General features: G+C 47.5%; 1 non-coding gene across 1 annotated transcript; it reads left to right on the top strand.

Annotated features, from left to right (window-relative positions):
• Positions 1-3,952: 3,952 nt before the first annotated feature.
• TRNAT-CGU (transfer RNA threonine (anticodon CGU)) lies at positions 3,953-4,024 on the top strand. The gene has a single exon. It is a non-coding gene; the product is annotated as a tRNA-Thr (tRNA).
• The last annotated feature ends 6,355 nt before the right edge of the window (positions 4,025-10,379 follow it).

Below are 10,379 nucleotides of genomic sequence, written 5' to 3'. Positions count from 1 at the left end.
GGTGCTTTTCGAGGCACACTCGGATGGTTGCATTTTATATACATATAGAAAGGCCTGAAGGAATGGACGCGACACTTCTTTACATTTTTTTCGGCAATGAGGAAAATACCCTAAGATCATCGAATGTACAGTTGATTCTCTCTCTCTCTCTCTCTCTCTCTAGTCCAAATTTTCAATAAAAACACTCCCATCACATCTGTCTACGGAACTCGAGGCCGCACTTGCGCCACTGAAGCCTTGCCCTGTCTACCTCTAATGTATTCCTGCACACTCGGGGATTGACGGCAATGAGCTGTCTAACCAGCTCACCCGTGAAACTCTTATCCGGGCACAGTTCAATCTCTGGCCAGAACCCTCGAAGGGCGGGTCGTGACCGTCCCTTCGCGCCACCATCGAAGGGTATTACAACCTTCAGCGCCTCGGCCGTAAACTCTATTTGGTCCCTCACCCTAGTCTTTCTGTGCGGGTGGATCTCATCCTTCGACGGGTACAACTTAATGCACTTGTCACGCCTGCACGGCTTTATCTCTACAAATTTCGTCGCGATCCTTAATGTCCCGACTGCCCTGCCCCGTATGACAACCTCTCCCACTGTTTATTCTCCTGCCCGGTTTATCTGCAATCGGGTTTCTTTCCCACACCCTCCTACACTGTCGGGACCTGGCTGGGCTGGCTTGGAGCTGTAGTAGAACGAGAACAGCACCTGCTCGTGCAGCAGTCCATCGATGTCCTGGGCGCCAAAGTGTTGGGCCTGAATAAAGCCTCGCACTACTGCTACTAAATTTTAATTAGAAGTGTATTCACAGAAATGCAACCAGGCCTGGGGTGCGGCCTGATCTCGGTGACCGAAACCGCGAACGCACTCCCTCACCAGAACAGGTTTTGCCACCCTGGTGTAGCACTTGGCCACAACCGCCTATATGAACCAAAGAGTGATGATCATCTATGCACCTGTCTAAATAAACTGACTTTAGCCCGGGCTGTGCAGCTTCGGGCTGTGCAGCTTCCTGCCTTCATGAGCTTCTCCTCCAAGAATGCAGCTACGCCAGACTACAACTATACCGGCATTCTGCTCGACAGCGATTGCGTAGTGAAACTTTCAGTGGAATCTGTCTATTGTTTTCCAAAAGCACAATTACCCGTGAAAATACACGATGTCTGAATCGATGATTCCGAATGGTCGAAAAACCTGATGTCACCTGGATATCGTGATGTCCAAGTAAAGTTACACCATGACGGCTTTTTTTTCAGATATTATTATTATTATTATTATTTGATTTTGTAGAATGTATACAAGGGTATTCATTCTTCGTTCCATACACTTTTAGAGGTTCTTTTTTCTTAAGGCTATCAGTGAGACTCGCCGGGGTAAAGCTTTTCCGAGCTCTGGCAAGGTGCACCAGCCTCTGCAGTGTCCCATGTAAGCTGTCGGCTCAGCCGACCGCGCATTATTAGGTGCTCTTTATTAATAAAATAATAATAGAAGGAAAAGATGTTGCTAGCCGCGGCATCTGCCATCGAAACCTGAAACACCTTATCTGCGGCTAGCGTGAGAAAAAGGACAGGGAGAGGACAGGGAGAGGGAAACAAAAAGGGAGGAGCGATGGAAAGAAAGTATAGGGGTAGGGCGGCAATATACACTGATCTCTGGTCCAGTATATTTGTGTAAATGGCTCTGCGTAATGTTTTCTTATACTAAGTCCTCCGTTGCCTGAACTCTTCATCAAAGCAGCGCGTCAAGTCGACGAAATCCCCTCCTCACCCACCAGTTTACTTTTCAACAGTGTGAGGACGCAAACGAAATGCATCCTCATACGAACAGCGATGGAGAGAATTTCGATACGGATAGCAGATAGACTGCGGAAGGACTGAGAAAGGTAATAGACGAAGGCTCTGCATAGTTTAATTCGGGAGGACACGTGCTTCGAGCAGATCAACGCCCATGAGAAAGAGTGGAAGTGCCTGCGTCTCTTGCTGAGAACAGCACCCATATTGGCAGTATTCGAACCGCGAAAGCCAATCAAGATTAGCACAGATGCATCGAGCAGAGCTTTGAGAGCCACGCTATTGCAAAGACATGACAAGGTCTGGCGACCGGTGGCATATCCTTCACGGGCACTCACAGAAGCCGAAACAAGAAGCACCCAGGTCAAGAAAGAGGTGCTTGAAATCACCTTGGATGTGCAGGGTTTTCCGAGTTCATAGTTGGCACTAAGATAATTGTGGAAACTGATCATCAGCCGTTGTAGGCGACAGCAAAGAAAGACATCGCCGAAATTCTGGCTCGTTTGCAGGGATGTTTTATGTGACTGATGCAATTTGAATGACTTGCAGTTCGTCCCTGGCAAAGGGCTGCTGCTATAGCCGATGTTTTATCCTCGAAAGCAGCTCGACAGTGTTTCGCCTAACGAAGGTAAGACATCAAGATACATGCGACACAAATACGATATAGAACTGAAGTAAGTAATAAGAGTTTTGCACCCAAGTAAATTAACTGTTCCTTACGCCAGTCTCCAATCAGAGTTATCCTACGTTGATGGAATATTGATGAAAGGCTGCCAAGTGGTAATCCCCAGACAAATGCGTAAGGAGGTGCTGGAACGCCTTCATGAAGGGCATCTTGGTATAAATAAAATGAAAGCAAGGGCACGGCTGCCGATGTTTTGGCCCGGAGTGCAGCAACAGACAGAGGACATGACTTCACAAAGTGCGGCACGTGCTGCCGTTTCGCCTACCGTCAACCAGAAGAGCCAGTCATCAAAACCCCTGCCGCGCCTTTTCGATGGGAAATAGTTGATATCGATCTCTGTGACCATGCAGGAGCTTCCTACCTAGAAATCTATGATACGTACTCCGACTACTCCGAGGAGAAACGTCTAGCGTAATCAAGAAGCTCGAAATGATTTTTTCTCGGCATGGCATTCGCAAGAAGTGCATATAGCGATGGTTATCCGGAGTTCAGCTCGAATGCATTTCGCGACTTTGCTCGATTATGGGATTTCAAGCACATCGCCTCCAGCCAGAGGTTTCCCCGAGCCAATGGCCTTGCCGAAAAACGACTTCAGAGTCGCCGCGGTGGCTGAGTGGTTATGGCGCTCGACTGCTGGCCCGAAAGACGCGGGTTCGATCCCGGCCGCGGCGGTCGAATTTCGATGGAGGCGAAATTCTGGAGGCCTGTGTACTGTGCGATGTCAGTGCACGTAAAAGAACCCCAAGTGGTCGAAATTTCTGGAGTCCTTCACTACGGCGTCTCTCATAGCCTGAGTCGCTTTGGGACATTAAACCCCCATAGAGTAAAGTGAAAAAGGAGTTAAGATCGTAGAAGAAAAAACCTTGTGCCATGGCGCTCTTTGGACGCAGATGCCCTTACGCCATAAAATTTATATATATATATATATATATATATATATATATATATATATATATATATATATATATATATATATATATATATATATATATATATATATATATATATATATATATATATAGCTATCGATCCATCGATCCATCCGTCCCCCTGTCTACCCGTGCGTTTGAGCTGGGAGGCAGGCAGGCACCTAGCTGCACACAAGTGAGAGGCATGAGCATCTGGCATACGGCTGCTATTCCCAAAACGCCCAACCACCACAAGCCTCAAGCGTCCCTGGCACACAGTGGGAAAGTCACGTGGACTCTCCTCGCTGCGGAAGGCAACAGTTGTGCGCCATAGGATCCTCGTGCGTCCCTCTCGAAAGGCCCGTGAAAGCATCCGCCCGTGGTTTCCTTCCCGGCGTGCGTATCCCTATACCTATCGTTTGCGCAACGAAGGGGAAATGCCAAACATTTTGCAAGGATACCGCGATACATTGCCGTGTTGCGCTGTGAGTATAGGCAAACACGATGAACAAAAGAAACATATGAAACCCGCTTTCGCGCATGGGGACGTTTTTGGAACGCGCGCGCGCTGTGCGCCGCTATAGCTCAGTGGTAGAGCACTGGTCTCGTAAACCAGGGGTCGTGAGTTCAAACCTCACTGGCGGCAAGTTTTCTTTTACTTCTGTTTTTTGCGATCAGAATTTTTGAAATGACGTTTAACTTAAGTGTGGACACTAGTCTTTTACATACTCGATGGTAGCCGGATAGAGCAAGAGACCGCTTACCTTCTTCGCAGCAGCTGAGCCACATTTCGTACCTTCACTACGAAAGCCTCTCCACGAAATTTATTGCCCAAAATGCACCACAACGCACTTTTTTCGAATTTCGACTTTTTTTCCTGAAATTTATTGAGTTGTTATATAGTTTACGTCATTTGAAGGGATGGTACATGTTATACAGAGCCGCCCAAAAAATCGGATAGTGCTCATGAATGGCACAAAAGAGTTTAGGAAATATAAAAAACGATGCTTCTTGGGGTAAAATAACGAATTAAAAGAATGCAAGAGCTTTTAATTGAAAAATTTTTGCCGTCCGATGAAAAGCACAATACATACTCATTATCTATAACACACTTTAGGAAGCAAAAGTAAAAATTTTATTTTTGTAAATTTTTTACTGAGACCAACTTTTGCGCTCGTCTGAGAAATTGAAAGGGCTGTCACAAGACCAGGAAATTTTTTTCCCCAAACTTATTAAGAGTTGTTACTTTAGACAGTTCAATAAAGAGCTACAAATTTTATGCAAAAGACCGGGAGGGGTAGAGCGCAAACTCTGGTTCGTTTGGCTTGGCATGACCCATATGTGGGCGGAAGGGGTGTAAGGTGAGTATGTGAAGGACCCGATCGATTAATTAGCGCTCGAGCTAGGTTATGAGCCGCCTGGTTGCCCTCTGCATGCAGTGTACAAAACAAAAAATATTGAGGTGTGATTTCACATTAACTTTTCTCATGCCATTACATAGTAACAACTCGTGTGCTCTTTTCATGCATTCATTTGTGATATGCACAAATGAATGCATGAAACAAGTGGAGCCAGCGCGGAAAGCGTTGGGAAGGGCTATGTCCGTCCGGGACACTGCTGGCAGTGTGCAAATTGAGCGGCGGGCCGTTAGCTGGCGAAGGTTGTCTTTAAAAAAAAAATAAAGCATTATGTTTATGGGCTAATACTTATATATTTCACGACAAATTCGAGTCTTTTTTTGTGGTGTTGTTATGGCAACGTAACGATCACTCATCTGGAAACAAAAAACAAAAGAAGAGCCGATCTTTATCCGGCGTGATGAACGTAGCGCGCGGCGCGTTCATAAGCTTGTGATCTGGGGCGGTTTCAGACTTGCTGTGTGTGCTTATATATTTATGGTCGTGTCACTAAACCATCAGCTGAAGTTCAGCGTCTGCCCTGCGTGTGTCTTATTCTAACATCATGTCTGTTTTGCGCTGAAAAAATGCACTCGAATTTTGTCTCATTCATCGTATCGTGCCGATATTCCGAGCACAGTGTCGCAGAGCTCAGTATCACCAAAATCAACAACATTTGGCGTGCATACAGTCGCTGTGCAAAAGCGACTCCATCCTTGCTTGACCGGCTGTCACAAAATAACGACCCTCGGACAGAACAGAGCAGTCCGATGCAATTTTATGAAGATGATGATTATGGATTTTAATGAGGCAAGGGCATCTACGGCCAAAGAGCGCCATGGCACAATGTATTTTCCATTTCTCAAGGTGGAGTCAAAGACCCATTTCCCAATAATTTTGAACGGAACTTGAAGGTTATGACTGTGGGCTAGGTGGATTAAACTGCGGCGTCACGGTATGCTTTCTCAATGAGGCCTGTTTCGAATGCATGATTTTAGCTAGCCGAAAGATTCCTCTATCCTGCACCGTCACGTTTGTTGCGGACCAAGCGACCGTCACGCATGACAAGATTTCTCAGTCCCTTTTAGACGGAACAAACCTTCCAATCGCGCTTGACTGTACGAAGGCAGAAAGAAGCGGCGCAGATCTGGCTTAAACTGACCATTTATTCAAACACACGTCTTTTGTGTAACTAAGAGTGGCGCTCGAACAATCAGTGAGCAAAGAAAACAAGAAATAAAATAATCTCGGTGACCATGCTTCCTGATTAGTGCGTTTAACCAGAGCAACAGTTGCATCTGTTTAATTATACTGGCGTCCGTTGTACATTGTACAAGCTTTCCTCTGGCCTGCTGCTCGGCTTCTTCAGGTGAATTGCTTGGGGAATGGGTCGTTGACCCAACATCGAGTAGACGAAAACACCTTGTGCCATGGCGCTGTTTGGCCACATATGCCCTTGCGCCATAAAATTTGTCATCATCATGGCGCCCATTGGACCACACTAACCTTTTTTTCAACCATCCTGACCTAAATTGTTCTTCTTGCGTCAATACGGCTACCTTGGGCGCACGTAGTTCAACCAATCAGGTGCGTCGAGTAGTCTACGAGCTGGGAGTGGACTCAGCCGCGCCTGTTGCTCCCCACGAACCTCTTTTCGTGCGTTCTCGCCTCCTCCTCCTAATTTTTCAAGATGTTTTCACTCTTTCTACGCACTCGCCACTTTGCCTTTGCTCCTCATCCTCCTAGAGACCGCACCTCGTGAACCTCTTCACGACTGTTCTTACCGCTTTCACTTCCCGGTTCTTGTTAAGATCGCTTTCCCCCTCTCCAAAGTTTTCCTCCTCTGATCGTTCCTCGTCACCCTCTTCCAGGTAGCTATGACAACCACGCCTTAAAAGCCTGGAAACGAGCACTTATTATCTGCGCCAGGGGTACAGTTTTGGTTTCAACCACTTCAGCTCACCTGGTGACTGAAAAAGGCCTGATATTTAAAAAAAAAATGGCAGTGGCTTAGCTCGGCTATTCCAGGATATACGTAGCGAGAGGTATACTTTTCCCTGGTTGAGCTTGCTGTGGTCGCTGTATGTTTAGCAATGAGATACATTGGACTCCATCTCGGAGGCTATGCGCCGTCTATTACGCTCGGCAGCCTGGCATCTCCGTTTGGCAAGCCGTCTCTCTCTCTCGGTTCGGGCGTCTCCGCTGCTCTCTTCGCCTTCTGACGCTAATTCTCTCATTGTTGAATAGCCAAGTGCCAGGCGACAGCCTCGGGATCGGAAAAGTTAATCTTTTCTTGTCTTTAGCGCCGTTTAGCAGACTCTCCTTCGCTGCATCCACGTCAGGCGTTGTGATATAGACGCCCATTACGTCGCCTTTTATACGCAATGCTGCGCATGCGACGCTCGGTTGGGGTGACAGAGCGGCGTGCGGCGAGGCGGCAACGAAACGCGTGGCTCTTTACGGTGGAGCGGGCGCGCGGCCGCGGCGATGGCGAAGCGCACGCCGCTCCTGCTGCTCCTCTCCGGTTGCCATGGTAACGGGGCATGCGCACAGCTGGCCTCTCCCAGCCACCGCGAAATGCTCGACTGGTAGACCGGTGTAGCTCTCGCTACAAAAATGAATAAATCCTGGACGTGCACGCCGAGCGGCAGACTGCGGCAGTGAAGTAATTTTCTGAGGCATCGGGAAACAAAGCGGTTTTGTTTACGCCGATGGTCGTTTGAAACCTGCTCAAGGGTGAAGTTTTTTTTTTCGTCTGGATATCGTTGCCATGACAATGATACCACGCTACAGTTAGCTTTCTTCCGGTCGCTATTGGAGGAATTGGCACTGACGTCTGGATTGGCTGGACAGTGGTGTACATGGAAGTTGAGCTGTAAAACGTACAGAAGGGGTATCCCTATCCCGGTCTCGAGCAACCGCTACATCGAGTTCGAAAAACGATTCTTTCGCACTAAGAATTTGATCGCATGCTTACGCACGCTCAAGTGATCCGGCCGCCCGGCTGCGATACTCAGCTAAAAAGCTACCCCGGCCGGCTAGAACTGCAGGACGGCGGATGACCCGGAATGCTTAGCGTCGCAGTCCTTTCTGCGAGCAACTTGTAAAAGCAAACCAAACCACTAAAGAAGAAATAAACAATGTGAAAAACAAACTGGGCCACCAAGACTTCCAGACTGTTCTTCCTTAACCGGGCCGGCAGCAACAGCTGCGCCGTACAGCAGCACCGCAGCTCCCTCAGATGGTCACCCGGATTGCACGAATACAGGTGGCACATGCGAAAGAGCTCCGGACTGTTTTCAGATACCTGGAGTTTTTTTGTAACGCTCAGGGTACGGTTGTTTTCGAACGTCACCTTCATAAAAATGCGGCATACGAACCTTCATAAAAATACGAATCGAACTTGTGAGGTAATGTTCAGCAGAGTAATACAATGAAGCGCGATGCTAGGTAGGCGCGGAAATAAGTTTTTACAAGTGGATAAACGGTATAGCAGTGCGTGATATATTGGTGCCCTCTTTTCGGGCACGAAGGGCCAAAGAGGAGAAGGCAATTTAGGATTAGATTCATCGGGTATAACGTCCCAAAGCGACTAAGGCGACGAGAGACACCGTGTTCTTTAACGTGCACTGACATTACACAGTATACGGGCCTCTAGAATTATGCCTCCATCGAAATTCTACCCGCGTCTTTCGGGTCAGCAGTCGAGTGCGATAACTACTCAGCGGACTCGGCACCGCGGTGGCCCAGAGGGCTGTTTCTCAATGTGAGATGCCTACACAAGTTTTCTGGTCCGCTGATACCGATAGATAGAAATTCATATATACAGAAACTGAGAAATGCGTGTGTAAGCAAGTAATCTTTGTCACTGCATAGTAAGGAGTACGCGTTTCCTGACAGCTTCCCGGATTATTTCTTATGTCTCGTTTGTTAGGTTGCATTTTACTTCCTTTTTGGCATGTGTGGCCGATTCATTTACTTCATTACATTTTCAATTGAAACCTTAGTCGGGAGTACAGCGCTGTATTGGTCTAACGAGTATTCTTTTGTCCTCGTTGTTTATGCGTTGGTAACTCGCCATTATGGACCACCACCTACTAGCCCAGCAGCTTGCCGTTCTCTCCCAGGACCGAAGCAGTGACCTTGTGGTAGAGCATCCGCCTCGCATTCGGGAGGTGCTAGGTTCAATCCCCAGTGCCGCCGCGGGCCCACCGGTTTTCTAATGGGTACAAGATTTCCCTCGGCCTGGTGCTCGGGTTTTCGGGGGTGAAATTCTCGGGAAAAAGGATCTCCGATTTCTCGGAACAGTCTTTGTCACGCCTTTTCAGGATCCACCAATTACACAAACAATCCGCTATAGTTCGTACCACAACGCCCCTCTGTCCCGGCATTGCAGCCAGCGCGAAGCCGTTGCCGATGTTTCTCGTCGAAGCGAGAAGTCAGTTTGTGCTTGCGACCTTGGCAAGGTCGGAAAGCTGTGTGAGTTTCCATATGTTTCTTGCTCGCTAAACCAGAGAAAAAATGCAGATAACGCATGAAGTAGACCGGACACCGCTAGTGCCGTTCCAGAACTGTGCCGTTCAGCAGTGCTCTGTTTGCTTGCTTTTGTTCTGTAATTTTTTTTTCGTTCAGTATTTGACAACTTATGCATACTGTCAATACCTGTCAACACCATCAGCCTGCAACATGTATTTTCACATAAAATACTAATAATATAGCGCTGTAATAAGGCAAAATGAAGCGAGCAATTAGATAACCTCAAGGCCGTCAGGGTGCGCTAAGGCTTTTCTTATGTTCGCTTACCTCTCGTTCACATGAGTGCACAAAAGGGAGAGGGCAGGGGTCACTTCGACTGTGCGTACATAGTGGCCCCCGCTTCCGTGGCCCATAACTTGTAATTACTTTCAGCTAGTTACAGTAAATAATCAATGTCAACTATCTACCAGCAAAGGATACCTGGCGCGGTGCTAAGAAAATTGCTCGTTACTACGGTAACTTGCTTCGCTGTCGGTTGGATGCTTGCACTGCTGGAGGTTTTTGCTAAGTAACCTCAGTCTATATAGACGTCCTCTCAGGGCGCATCGGTGAGTTGCGCATGTGTGGGCAAAACCTTTGCAGGGCAGGGCGACAGCTGCGCGCAATCGTATTTACCATCTAAGGCAACACTACTGCAACTACTTTAGGAACACCAGGGGTGCACCACAAGAGCAACTGTGCAAAACGTGTCAGTTGCTAGCTCATCACGATGTGAACAACTTTAGCAGCGCGGATATTTAAGCGCCTGCCAACAACTTGTTGGCCACTATCAACCAGCCAAAGAGCGCAGTGCGTCTACTCACAATCAAAGGTGTGTGCTTTTTTATTATTATTACGGCTAGTTAAAGACATCGTGTTTTGTCTTATTTAACTGATGGAGCTGAGAAACATTTTTGTTTCCCTGTGAAAAGAAACATGTTATTGTCTCACGGAAACATTACTTCCCTTTACGTATCATTCGTAGAAATTCCCAGACTCTGAGTCCAGACATCGTACAGGGCGCTGTTACGTTTGGAGACGCCAACATGCCAAGAATATTCAAGCCACTGAGAAGCATCAATCGACAGA

This window comes from Amblyomma americanum, chromosome 1 (genome assembly GCF_052857255.1).
Source record: "Amblyomma americanum isolate KBUSLIRL-KWMA chromosome 1, ASM5285725v1, whole genome shotgun sequence".
NCBI lineage: Eukaryota > Metazoa > Arthropoda > Arachnida > Ixodida > Ixodidae > Amblyomma > Amblyomma americanum.
The sequence above is the reverse complement of the archived record's forward strand: the minus strand, read 5'-3'. Positions and strand labels throughout refer to the sequence as shown.